At 45.1% G+C, this 14,476-nt stretch overlaps 1 protein-coding gene across 1 annotated transcript in view; it reads left to right on the top strand.

The window, feature by feature from the left end:
• The first annotated feature begins 9,158 nt into the window (after positions 1–9,158).
• DCTN1 (dynactin subunit 1) overlaps positions 9,159–14,476 on the top strand; it is a 30,367-nt gene continuing 25,049 nt past the window's right edge. Inside the window, exon 1 of the mRNA XM_066377930.1 lies at positions 9,159–9,239. The gene's annotated coding sequence lies outside the window, so the exon portion shown is untranslated. The remainder of the gene's footprint in view (positions 9,240–14,476) is intronic.

Here is a 14,476-nt window from a genome sequence, read left to right on the forward strand (position 1 = left end):
TTTCCTTGATCTGGGTACATAGAGTTCAGTGGAAAATATTGCTACATTTCTAACAGTTGTTTATCTTTTGCCTCCTAGCGATGCATGTACCGCTTGTCCTAAATGTCACATTCCCCAGTTTTCTTCTTACTAGTTCAAATCATTGAACTTTGGTATTGCTCATCTGAACTGGGTATAATCTGGTAGGGTTGAGCTAAGACTATAAGTCTTACAGTATCTATTCTTTTTTGAACAAATGCTGTGGTGCAACCACAACAAACTGGAACTGGACCCTAAACTGATGCAATCAATTTGGGTTTTATACACTGGCCAGAGATCAGCTTACTACGCCTCTCACAACGGTCAGCGATGAGCTCAGGGGGAGAGGGGTATTTATAGGCGAAACCTACAAGGTTACAATGTTTTCAGCACGTTTGTACAATATCTTTGCAAAAGCACACAAGCACATACTGTTCTAAAATAATAAACTACCTTCCTGTAATATCTGCAGGGCTGATACACAAGGAACGCATCCTGCCTTTGCTAGCAAGATTAGATTTGCTGAGGCTCATGAGAATTTTCTACTTTATGTAGCTATAAGCTAATTGGGTCAGGGGTCCTCCCTAGTATGTGCTGGCACGCTGATAGTGTGCCCTTAGTACTACAAGCTTTATGGCTTGAATTCTCTTTTGTACATACTGCGTGAGGCAGTTGATAATATACGAACCAATGGTGACCCCCCTACTATGAGCAAAATGAGGGGTCCGGTAAGAGCAGTAAGTAACGTAGTAAGCTAAGGGGATGAAGAGAATAAATTCTCATACTAATTTCTTTCTGCATTGCATTTTTCTTCTCTGTACTAACTTCCTATAACTTGCACAAACCTTCTGCAACTTACATAAACCTTTAATTTTTATGAACTTTCTTATCTATTCAGAAATAACTGGCTTTATAATAACTTACTTTCTCCCTTTTTCGTTCTAAAGTATTTCTATACCTTATACCTTTTATTACCGAAACTATAATTTCCTTTTAGTCAGAACTCTTAATTTAAAAAATCTTAATCTTGCCTGACCTGTGGTGGTGCAGTGGATAAAGCGTCGACCTGGAAATGCTGAGGTTGCTGGTTTGAAACCCCGGGCTTGCCTGGTCAAGGCACATATGGGAGTTGATGCTTCCAGCTCCTCCCCTCTTTCTCTCTCTCTCTTTCTCTCCCTCTCCTCTCTAAAATGAATAAAAAAAAAAAAAAAAAATCTTTTTACCTTTAGTGACAACTAAGCTGGCAATAAGTAATTTTCTTTAAGGTACTTCCTCTTGGAGGTGTCCTCCCTCTAAGTAGCTAGTATTTATAGGTTAAGTGTAAGTACACATATATTTTTTATTACCTTGTAGCTTCCCTTCTAACTAAGGGACTTATAGTAGTACATGTATTAACTTTTTTATTTATTTATTTATTTATTTATTATTTTTCCGAAGCTGGAAACGGGGAGAGACAGTCAGACAGACTCCCGCATGCGCCTGACCGGGATCCACCCGGCACGCCCACCAGGGGCGAAGCTCTGCCCACCAGGGGGCGATGCTCTGCCTCTCTGGGGCGTCGCTTTGTCGCAACCAGAGCCACTCTAGCGCCTGGGGTAGAGGCCATAGGAGCCATCCCCAGCGCCCGGGCCATCTTTGCTCCAATGGAGCCTCGGCTGCGGGAGGGGAAGAGAAAGACCAAGAGGAAGGAGAGGGGGAGGGGTGGAGAAGCAGATGGGCGCTTCTCCTGTGTGCCCTGGCCGGGAATCGAACCTGGGACTTCTGCACGCCAGGCCAATGCTCTACCACTGAGCCAACCGGCCAGGGCTCTGTATTAACTTTTAAGACAACTTGTTCTGGCTTTCCTTTGACCTTAGTTCCCCTCCCTCCCCAAAGTCTAATTAAAAGGAGGTCCTTAGTGAGTTTCTCTAGGTATTAGCTATGCGTGGACCAGTCAACTTCTGGTTTGTGGCTGAAGCAGCATATGCTGTCCTTCTCAGGGTCAGCTTACAAGGGTTGGTGGGGTCGGTCTCCGCTGTCTACAAGGGTGTCTCTGCTGGGACTGTAAACTTCATCCAGCTGCGGTGGACCCAGGTGGGTATGCCTTCTACCTTGGCAGTAGTGGGAGTGGTCAGGATCATGGTGTGTGGACCCGTCTACGTGGGAGTCAGTCCTTGGGTGGTGTACTTCTTTACCTAGACTGAGTCTGCAGGCTGGAATCACCTCTCGGACAGTCTTTTGGACAGCCTGCTGAGTAATCTGTAGACCCTGTAAGACTCAGGAGTCCCTAAACGTTTTACACATGGGGCCAGTTCACTGTCCCTCAGACCACTGGAGGGCCGCTACACACAGTACTCTATCTAGTACACTGACCACTAATGAAAGAGGTGCCCTTTCCAGAAGCGCGGCAGGGGCCAGATAAATGGCCTCAGGGGGCCATATTTTGGGGACACCTGCTGTAAGTACTTAAGGAAGGAGTGGTTATTTAATTTAGTTGTTTTATTTCCTCTCTGAGTTTCAGTAGGAAGGGAGGGAGTCTCCTAAACATTATCTCAAAAGGAGGGAATTCTTCCCTATAGGGAGTGTACCTCGCCCTAAGGAGGGCTAAGGGGAGTAAGGTGGGCTACTTTCTACCGGTTTAAAACAAGTTTAAAGTTTCCTTTAAGATCCAATTCATGTTTTCTACCTGTCAATTACTTTAGTAAAATCTATTTCTAAATGTTTACCTGGGAAAGTTCTCTCTCTGTTTCTTTTTATAATTTCTTTACTTTGCTTAATATTTATTTGGGTACAGACTAAACACTTAGAAATTATGCTTTCTCTATTAGATTCTAAGTTTGACTTTTCTAATTGGTTGTAAAAAAAAATAAAACCTTTGGCAACCTGGGTTCTAGAAAAGTTATTAAAATTTCCTAAAACCCTACTGGTTTTAGGGCTACCTTATTGGTAGTACCATCAGCTGCTTGCTTGGTTTTTCTTGAGAATTTCTATGGAGTCCTCCTCTCTAGGTGGCCTGGGCAGTGGATGATGACCACTACTTCAAGAGAGCAGCCTCCTGCATTCTCCGTGGTGAGGGTTTGAGCCTCACCTTTGCTGGTTCTTAAGCCTTCTCCTGATGGCCCCTCTTTGTGCCTGTCTTAGGTTGTTCCTGCCTTTAGGAATCTTACACGTCTTTGGCTAACCAGCCATCTTAGGGGCCAGAGTTATTTATGGCCATGAGACTGAGGGAGGAGCAACGTCCCTTCCAAAATGTTTAGTTTTAGCAGCTGATGTTTCTACCTAATGAAAAACTTATAATACATTTCTTTTCTAATTCCTAGAGTTGAATGCTATGTAAAGGCTAAGTTGACTGCCTTAGTATCTTCTGGCTCCTCTAAGTCTAGGGATGTATAGACTCTGTAAGCTTTCTATAGTCTAAGAAAGCTGTGGGGGTCTTCTGAGGATCCTGAATAACTTCTGAAACCTTAGATAAACTTATGGTTGTTTCTGAGTATCTTCTCTGATCTAGGCTAACAGAAACTGGTGGAAAGTGTCTAAAAATTTCTTCACTTGCTTGGGTGGTGGGGTCCCACTTAGGCTAGGCAATTAGAAACATTTTCTCAAGGTGGTCTCAGTTGTTGTAAGTGGGGCAGCCTATGTATAGTACAGATTTCTAACAGTCCTGTTCAGGCTTGAGGCTCCTCTGAGAAAAGGGGGTTCTGAGTTTTCTAATTCTGTAGGCTACTTGGAAAAAAGAATTTAAACTATTTCTTATTTTCTCCTTCCTTGACTATCAGCTGTAATTGAACTATTGTTCTTATGCCACCTTAATCAGCACCCTGCCCTTTAACTCGGTTGGAACTATGAGGGCTCTAATCTATGACATTTCCATAGGAAATATTAAGTAAGACCCGAGCAGTTTCACCTCTGCACTTTTTGTAATGTACTTATTTACTTAGCTGATTAACAATTGCAGTTTGATAGGGTGGTAAATCAGGTGGAGGTTCAGGATTATGTCTCTAGAGTTCTCTTTTCTACCTATTATGTTAAGAATTCTTCTATTAAGCTAATCAATAGTAATATTTGTCACTCTGGGTTTTGTAACCTAACATTGAACAATTAACAATTACTGAATTATTACATATCCCCTAATATTTAAACTAAAATTTTAACATCACAGGCTATGAAATAGCAAATGAAAAGAAGAATTAACAAAAGACTGTTGAAATAATATATACATTTCTAATATAAAAAATGTTTGTTTGTTTTTTATAACAACAGATCCTTGGTACAAAAAGCAAGTCTTTGTATTTGACAGACTATACAATTCTATATGCTTTATTATTAGTACAAATTTAGTACGATTCACAATAAGAGATTATAAACTACTATCCCTAATGAACTACTGATTTTCAGAGAAAAATAAGGAATGGTCAAAATGTAGTTACTATTTTCTGGCTTCCCAGCTGGCAAGGAGGTGCTAACCCTCTTTTTGACCTATAGAACTTTACAACATTAAGTCATTATAAGGGTTGGGGTAATAAACTAAAAAAATACACAATTTTATAAACTTATTTTCTTAACAGTGGGGTATTCTAGTTTACTTAAGGTCCTCAATTTCCTCAGGGACATAGTAACCCTATAATTCCCTGAGGACCCTTTTCTTATAATTCTTGACTATTATGGCTAAAGCAGTGGGTTTAGAAGGAGCTGTATTCCCTAAATCTTCTCCTCAGGTCTGGCTCTAGGTAGGAGGCGGGGATTCCCCGGAGCCAAAGCAGAGGAGGGCAGGGGGCTGTAGCAAGGTGATGATAACCTCTAGCTTACTGCGCTGTTATCTTTTGCCTGACTAAGCTGTGGCTCAGCCCTTGAGCTAAGAAAGAGGTTTCTTTGTTATATACACTATAAGGGAATCAGTCAGGGTGCCTGGGATTCCCGGTGCCCAAGGGGGAGGGGCAGGTGCCCAAAACTGTGAGGGGAGCCTGCGGTTCTTCTGCAGCCAGCTGCAGCCTGGCTGCCTTTTCTTTCTCTACCTCTGCTGCTGTACTGGGCTGCATACTGACCATGCCACCTGCCTGCGGGTGGGTGCTGGTGATAGTACACTAGACTCTCTATGTTTTCTATGGGTCCAGCAATCCTTGGTTTGGCCAGTCTGCTCTTAAGTTGGCCATTTTAATTTACAGAGAGTTCTCAATGTATTTTCTTAATATTAATTCTTACCCTTTATTTTCTAAATGGGTAAAATTTCTTTGGGTCAGTAGGTGAATATCTGAATATTTGAAACTAGTTTCTACTCTATACTTCCTCCAGCACTCTCTTATGTCTTTAGTTAGTTCCTATAATTTGTGGGCTTGTTTATGAATTTCCTTTAATATAGTTCTTAAAATTCTTCTTAACATAATCTGGTCTTCCTGTGGCTACGTCAATCCACACATCTATATATGGCATCTGGTCAGGGTCCGGGACCCGATAGACATTTGCCCTGACAGCAAAGAGTGTGGGTAAGTTGAAAGTGCCCTCCGAGGGCTAACTTACACCAAAGGTTGGCCATTCTATATAGTTCACAAAGAGTCCGCAACGTGGTGGAATCAACAGGAGTCCCATAGTCTCGTGCCCTGTGAGAGAAATCAGAAAAGTTACCAAGCGAGCACTGAAGAGGCGTTAGGGCAGCAGATTGCCCCTGACCCATGGCCCTTGACTCTCGAAGGAATCCTGTGAGGAAGCAATGGGCAAAGCAGACAAACAAACCAAATATGCACACGAAACAAACAAAACTTCTAAACCAAAACCAAAGGGAGAAGGCAGTATCCTGCGTTCCCCGACCGACTGGGTGGGAGAAATCAGGTGGCGTCCCGCCTGCTCCACTACACCCTTTTCTAACCAGAGCTCTGTTTCCAAATATTCAAAGAGGAAGCTTCCTTACCAAACAGTCTCAAGACTCCAAATGTTTCGAATCAGCCAAATTCAGTTTTCAAACGGCAACTGCCGGAGGCTGGCCAGCTACCAACGTCTGCTGCAGCCCACTCCGTGAGGAGGGGTCTTACACGGCCAATCTCCATGGGGCCTCCATATGTTACATCCCAGGAGACAGACCATAGCAAACCCAAAGTGAATTTTATAAGTTTTATTGCAAACCTGCTTAGGGACTGCAGGCAACCCACGCAAGGGAACACTGCAGCCCCGAGCTTCTAAAACGGCTCCTTTTTATAGGGTGGCTATCTACACTGAGTAAGCAAGCAGCGTTTACAAGGGCGGGAGGGGTGCGGTTAGCTGACCTCATTCTTTTTTTTTTTTTTTTTTTCGTATTTTTCTGAAGCTGGAAATGGGGAGAGACAGTCAGACAGACTTCCGCATGCGCCCGACTGGGATCCACCCCAGCACGCCCACCAGGGGCGATGCTCTGCCCACCGGGGGCGATGCTCTGCCCCTCCAGGGCGTCGCTCGGTTGCGACCAGAGCCACTCTAGCGCCTGGGGCAGAGGCCAAGGAGCCATCCCCAGCGCCCAGGCCATCTTTGCTCCAATGGAGCCTCGGCTGCGGAAGGGGAAGAGAGAGACAGAGAGGAAGGAGAGGGGGAGGGGTGGAGAAGCAGATGGGCGCTTCTCCTGTGTGCCCTGACCGGGAATCGAACCCGGGACTTCTGCACGCCGGGCCGACGCTCTACCACTGAGCCAACTGGCCAGGGCCTGACCTCATTCTTGGCTAAATCTCTAGGGTAGGGGTTTCCTTGATCTGAGTACATAGAGTTCAGTGGAAAATATTGCTACATTTCTAACAGTTATCTTTTGCCTCCTAGCCATGTACCGCTTGTCCTAAGATGTCACAGATACAAAAGGAAAAATATTGTATGATCTTATTTATATGAGGTATTTAGAATAGTCAAATTCCCAGAGACAGAGTAGAATGCTTATTACCAAGGGCTAGGGTAAGGGGAGAAAAGTGAGTCAATGTTTAATGGGCACAGAGTTTCAGTATGAAAAGATGAGAAAGTTTTGGAGATGGATAGTGGTTGGTGATGGTTGCACAATAATAATGTAACTGTACTTAATGCCACTGAAGTGTACACTTAAAAATGGTTAAAATGGTAAATTTTGTTATGAATGTTTTCCCACAGTAAAAAGGTGTACGCAGTGCCTTTCAAAAATTTAAATACACGTTTATACTATTTCTATTTAATTGAAGAGGATGGAGACTGTTTCTACTAAAATTATAGATGCATTTATTATTTGACCCCAATGTATCTTAAAGATATACCTGGAAAGCAATCAATGAACAACTAAGGTGCCACAACTATGAGTTGATACTTCTCATCTCTTTCCCTTTTCTGTCTGTATCTCACTCACTAAAAAACCAAACAATACAGGGGTCTTCTGGATATGACAGTCTTGATGAGTGTTTCGTCTCCTGCATGTTTCTTAAGCAATCCTGATTCACCTGATCCAGTGGCTCTAGCACTTTCTGCAGGTTCTCCTGACTCTCCAGCTTCCTTCTCTCAATAGGTCGCTCTCTCCCACCTTGCAATGCCCCTTCCAGTATGCAAGCCAAACACAGGAATAAAGGTAAGAATTTTGTTTGTTTGTTTTATTGTTACTACAGTACAGTATATTTATGTCCTTTTCCTTTTTCTGTGGCTTACTTGTGCTTTTATGTTCTAGATTATGATTTTACAACTGTTAGGATAAGTAAGTGACTTAGGCTAGGGTGTGTTTTGACTTACACCAAAATTCTGATTATGTAACCCAAAGACCCCCTGTAGTTATATGTATTTCAAACTCTTTACATACAGTGTGTCTGTAAAGTCATGGTGCAGTTTTGACCGGTCACAGGAAACCAACAAAAGACGATAGAAATGTGAAATCTGCACCAAATAAAAGGAAAACCCTCCCAGTTTCTGTAGGATGATGTGGCAGCATGCGCGCATGCACAGATGATGACGTAACACCGTGTATACAGCGGAGCAGCCCACGGCCATGCCAGTCAAGATGTGGACGGTACAGAGGAAAGTTCAGTGTGTTCTGTGGCTCACTAAATTCGAATCCGTGACCAAAGTGCAACGTGAATACCGGCGCGTTTATAACAAAGCGCCACGACATTAATCACTTAAAACAGAGAATCACAGACATTATTCACTCTGTTACACCAGACGTCCTTACCTGTGTGTGGCAAGAACTTCACTATTGTTTGGATGTGTGTAGGGCAACAAATGGAGCCCACATCGAACTGCACTGAATAGGTATGAGACTGGGAGAGTTTTCCTTTTATTTGGTGCAGATTTCACATTTCTATCGTCTTTTGTTGCTTTCCTGTGACCAGTCAAAAGTGCACCATGACTTTACGGACACACTGTATATTCACTTAAACTTCCTAACAATTCTGATAATGTTGATATTATCATTAACAATCTCATTTTATAAATGAGGAAACAGAAGCACGGTGAGGTTAAGCAACCAACCCACGATCTCACACAGCCAATAATTTGCAGTTAGAATTTGAACCCACTCTAACATAATCCTGGCTCCTCCAGTATTCTTATACCTGTATTCTTTGAACACCTGCTCTGTCTTTTGTTTTCTTGGCTACATTAGAAGTGGATGCATTGAGTAAAAGGGTCTGTACGTTTTAATGTTTTCTCTTTTTAAATAAAAAAATGCCAAAATGTCATTATGTAAATTTGCGTTATTTTATATTAGCATCATAAGAGCATGAGAATGCCTGTATCTCCTTATGGTGAACAACACTGAGTAGCCGCAAAATTTTAATTTTTTTCATCAAGCTAACTGACGAGAAATGGTTTATCACTATTGTTTTAATTAGCAGTTTAGCATCAAAAAGCTTTGCGACTTTCTGGGAGAACCATTTGCTGGCTGCAAAAGAAACCTCCGGTCAGTCTGCGCTGTCTCTTGCCCGCCCGCAGAGGGCACTGGCCAAGACGCGTCTCTCCTGTGGTCCTAATCCGTTTCCCAGGCACAGTGCGCACGCGCATATTTCACTCCGGGTGTCCAGCTTTGTGCCTGATCGATGTCTCCTCAGCCTCTTTTAGCGCGCAGTTTTTAACCCGGATCAATGTTCGGTAAAAAGCAGCGTGTTCCCTGGACACAGAGCTCCTCTGGGCCTCAGGGCCGAGAGGGTCTGGGTGGGCCTGGAGGGGTCGGAAGGCGCGTCGGACAGCCCACACGGGCGGGGCGGGGCGGGGCTAGACGGCAAGGTCTCGGGCGTCGCTCGCCGGTGGGGCTGGACCCGGGCGCGGAGCCCCTTACCCAACAGGTACTGAGGCGGCGACTGTGCCAACCGTCTCCTTCGCCGCCCCCTGCGTGTTCGCGAGGTTCCCGGCGCTGGACTAGGGGCTCGGCGCTGGCCTGGGGCAGCATGGAACCCGGTGTGCGGGGTGGGGGACAGCAGGGGTGGGCCGCGGCGGGGGGTGGTGGGCCGCCGGGGTCTGGGCTGGTCCCTCCCAACAGAGCGCTCAGCCTCGCGGTGTCCTCCGGTCTGCGTGATTGCGCCCCGAATTCCTCCTGAACTGCAAGGGTCTCCTTTCCTGGGCGCGCCCGAGGCATCCCTGAACCTATTCCGAGCCACAGGTTTTCTGTAGGCACATGGTTGAGAAGTTTGTGTCAAAACGAAAATCAGAAAACCGTGGACTCAAGCATGGGGGCCTGCATATGGGTTTGGTGTGTCTGTGTTTCTCACTGCTGGGGTCCGCCTTAGCTGGCGGAATGACACTTGAGAGAAGTCATCTTGCGCATCTGTCTTGTCTTCAGGCAGAACCCAGCTCAATCACACAGATGAGGAACACTGCTGAATTTAAGAAGGCAGTGATTTAGAAACTTCTCGTATATTGCAGTGAGGAGAGAGGCAAGCCCATATTGACCACCTACTGATGTAGTGTGCGTAAGATACTGAGAGTCAAGGTGCTGTGAGATCTCCATTGATATTCTTTACCTGGTGGACTGCCTGAGCCATGGGAACGTTAACACATTTTAAAAGGCGTTTTGTTCTCAAATATGTTCAGAAACTTCATGGTTAAAGTTTGCTCTGCTACAAAGTATTTCAGAACTGTTAATATGGTAATGGTGATACCAGGAATCCCCCACTGGAAGTATAGTGTGGAGAGTTTCCCAGATTTGAGTAAGACATACTGTTTTTCTTGGGTGCTGCCCGTTTAACATCCGAAACAGTTTTGGAACTGCAGTTCCAGAATGAAACTCCAGGTTTGCAAGGGGTAGTGTAGTGTAGGTAAGTGTTATGAATTTTACTGGTGCATACATCAGGGGGTCTTGTTAATATAAACATTCTAGTTGGTTGTACATTTATTTCTAATTTCTAACAAGTTCCCAGGTGATGGTGATGGTGCTCCTATCCTACACTTTGAGTACTAAGGGTATAAGTCGCTGAATTGAAAGTGGGAAATGATGTTCTGCTTCCTGCTTTCCAGAACAATCTCAATGTTATTATTGTACTACCGTTACCCTTGTGACAGCTGAATTCCATCTAAAATATACTTGTGGGCCCTGGCCGGTTGGCTCAGCGGTAGAGCGTCGGCCTAGCGTGCGGAGGACCCGGGTTCGATTCCCGGCCAGGGCACATAGGAGAAGCGCCCATTTGCTTCTCCACCCCTCCGCCGCGCTCTCCTCTCTGTCTCTCTCTTCCCCTCCCGCAGCCAAGGATCCATTGGAGCAAAGATGGCCCGGGCACTGGGGATGGCTCTGTGGCCTCTGCCTCAGGCGCTAGAGTGGCTCTGGTCGCAATATGGCGACGCCCAGGATGGGCAGAGCATCGCCCCCTGGTGGGCAGAGCGTCGCCCCATGGTGGGCGTGCCGGGTGGATCCCGGTCGGGCGCATGCGGGAGTCTGTCTGACTGTCTCTCCCTGTTTCCAGCTTCAGAAAAATGAAAAAATGAAAAAAAAATTATATAAAAAAAATAAAATAAAATATACTTGTCCAGTGGCCAGTTTGGGCTTGAACATTTCTAATGATGGGAAATTTACCACATACACAGCATTCCCTTTTATCTTAGGATAGGTCAATAAAGAAGTTTTGTTGCTCAAATACATCTTTGCAACTTCCATCTTGTCCCAGGTTATTTCTTAGAATCAAATAGAAAAAAAGTGTAATTTCTCTTAAAAAGGTGACTCACAGTAATAGGTGACAACTGTTCCAAGTTTTCTCCAAACAAAATTGCCCTTGGCCCTGGACGGTTGGCTCAGCAGTAGAGCGTCGGCCTGGCGTGCGGGGGACCTGGGTTCGATTCCCGGCCAGGGCACATAGGAGAAGCGCCCATTTGCTTCTCCACCCCCCCCCCCCCTCTGTCTCTCTCTTCCCCTCCTGCAGCCGAGGCTCCATTGGAGCAAAGATGGCCCGGGCGCTGGGGATGGCTCCTTGGCCTCTGCCCCAGGCGCTAGAGTGGCTCTGGTCGCGACAGAGCGACGCCCCGGAGGGGCAGAGCATCGCCCCTGGTGGGCGTGCCGGTGGATCCCCGGTCGGGCACATGCGGGAGTCTGTCTGTCTCTCCCCGTTTCCAGCTTCATAAAAATAGAAAAAAAAAAAAAAAAATTGCCCTTGCTTTACCAGGCGGTGATGCAGTGGATAGAGCGTTGGACTGGGATATGGAGGATCCAGGTTCAAGACCCCGAGGTCGCCAGCCTGAGCGTGGGCTCACCTGGTTTGATCAAGGCTCACCAGCTTGAGCCCAAGGTCTTTGGCTCAAGCAAGGGGTCACTCAGTCTGCTGTAGCCCCGGGTCAAGGCACATATGAAAAATCAATCAATGAACAACTAAGGAGCCACAAAGAAGAATTGATGTATCTCTCTCACTTCCTGTCTGTCTGTCCCAATCTGTCCCTCTCTCTGACTTTCTGTCTCTGCCCCTCCCCCCCCCAAAGAAATTGCCCTTAATTCTCCATGATGTTTCAATCTGTTTCTTTTAAATTTAGTCCCACTACATGGAGAGTAGTGAGGCCTTTAGCTGGACTTTGAAGATGGATGGGGCTTGCAAGACAAGGGAAGGCATTCTAAGTGGCTGACAGTAGTGTGGAGATGACAGTGCATTAATTCAGAGCTGGGACCATTTGGTCTAAGTAAGAAATGGTATGTTAGTGAAAGATTCTGATTCTATGCAGGTGAGATATATGGGTAAAGCAATATGTTAGAGTGTATAGTTTTGTTTTGTTTTGTTTTGTTTTTTACTGTGGTGTATAATGTGGTTGGAAGTAGAGAAGGAGAGAGGTGGGGTGTCTGGTATGCTTCACATGTCAGTAACAGGATTAAGTTGCTGATAATAGCAATGCCTTGTACTAATGTATTACATTTACAGATTACAGGACCTTTCACAGGCATGATTTCATTTGACTTAATAATCTTGTGAAGTAGGCCTAGTAGTGTTATAGATGAGGCATTAAAGAGGGAAAATGATTTGCTTTAATTCTCAAAGCTATTAAATGGCAGACCAAAGTGACGACGATGGTAATGGAGAATAAAGGAAGGGTGTACACAGCAATACTAAGGAAGAATTTGTAAGTTGGGCCTGATGGACATGATGATGCAAAGTAGAAGTTGTTAAAGAGGAGCCAGAATAGTTGGGAGAATCATAATAGCATTGACAACTGCCACTATAGATTTCACTGTGCCATCTTTATCATTGCCAGTGGCTTTCTAGAGTTATGGTTTGGGAAGGATTGTAGTAGAGGATTCCCAGGTTGCTTAGCCTCTCTCCAGATGCTGGCTGGTGCTGAGGGGACTTGGGTTATTTGTCCCGTACCAAGGGAAATAACTGGGTCCTCTGTCCCCTGAGAAGTAAGTACTGATTCAAATGTATTTAGAGCTTACTATCATCAAGACTCTGAATGTGGCTTTATATAATTTTTCTATTGAAGTTCAGTCTAATCGCAGTTACACTTGGTTGATGGACACATTTGGTGTCCAGTCTGACCTCCCTAAGCTCCTATATATATCTCCAGGGTTATTCCAGGTTATAGACCCTTGTCATACCCAAAGCTTCACTAAAGTTGTTTTCCCAGAAGAGCTGCACTTTTTTTTAGAGCCCAGAGGTTTTTCTGTGATCCTTTTACCTTGGAAGCCTTTGAGATTGAGATTTACTGTCACTACCAATTTTCACAGGACTTGGGACTGTCTCTGCAATTTTAGTTTCTTGGGCTCCTATGTAGAGAGGAAAGAGCTACCTTTGCTGTAATGTGTGTGCATGACTCCAGCACACAGAATGTGTGACTTGTAATCTCGTGGTGGTAGTGCTCTTTAAGGATGGAGCTCCTCCATGGGAGAGCTGTCAGAGCCAAATTATATCCCAGAGCCTGGTGTTGGTGCAGGCATCTGGTCAACATTGAGAGTTTTCAGTGTTCGGTGCTTAGGATACTGAGGTGAATAAAAGCTCTCTGCCCTGGGGAAATTCATGATGGGACAAGGGAAACAATATTTTAAATAAAATATGATATCATAAGAGATACGTCCAAAATGCTGTGTGATGGTGGAGGAGGGATTAACTAATGCTGTATGGAGATGTGGAGATGATGGGGAATCCTCAAGAAAGGTGATATTTGAGCTGAGCCTTGAAGATGAGAAGAGAATGGCCCTAGTGACATTTGCAGCATCTGCAGAGGCATATGGGAGAAGGTAAGTGAATCCAAGTGGCTGGAATATAAGAGAACTTTGGTCTCAAAGGAGAAGTGATCGATGAGACTAGATATGTAACAAAGCCAGGTTTTTAATGGCTTGTAGTGCTGAACTAAGATTTATTTTTGTAGGCACGGAAAGCATTGGAAGGTTTTAGGCAGGGAGGTGAGTACATTGTATTTGGGAAAGTGTGGAAGTAAACTGGAAGGGGAGAATCTGGATGAGGGACATCTGGAGACTCTTGAGTAACCTGGGCATGGTGTAAGGCCGGGCTCTGGATAGAATAAGAGAGAGGGAATAGCTGAGATGACTGTTTTCTATTTTGGGTAATGGTGGTTTCAGTAGTAAAGGGAACAGAGAGGAGGAAGAGGGGAGGATAGCATGTTGAGACATGTTGAACTTGGGGGCATCTGTGGCACTTGGCAGACAGGTGAAAATGTGGGTCTGAGGTTCAGAAGAGTCTGTGCCTATGGGCGGTAGGTGAAAGTGGTAGTTGATGCTGTGGGAATAAATGAGCCCAGCCTCGCTTACAGAAGGCTGAAGATAACAGGAGGTGAGAAGGATGAGTACACAAAGGGAAAGAGAATGTAGTAGAGGAAAAAGTTCCAGGAAAAGGGTCAGCCTCGGTTGCCACAGGGAGATCAAGTAGGGGGAGTTTGGGAAGTGTGTCTTGAGATTAGGCGGTTAGGTTGTGGTCACCGGGGCTCTTACTTATTTTAGTGTGAGCAGCCTCAGTGGAGTGTTAGGGACAGGAACCAGGCAGAGGGAGGAATGGATGGGAAGTGAGGGCAAGGAGGGTGTACTCACTGACTAGTTCAGCTGGGAAGAAAGGAAAAGAGATGAAGAGATGTTGGCAACTTGTGGAGGCAGTTACAGACT

This window comes from Saccopteryx leptura, chromosome 3 (assembly GCF_036850995.1).
Source record: "Saccopteryx leptura isolate mSacLep1 chromosome 3, mSacLep1_pri_phased_curated, whole genome shotgun sequence".
NCBI lineage: Eukaryota > Metazoa > Chordata > Mammalia > Chiroptera > Emballonuridae > Saccopteryx > Saccopteryx leptura.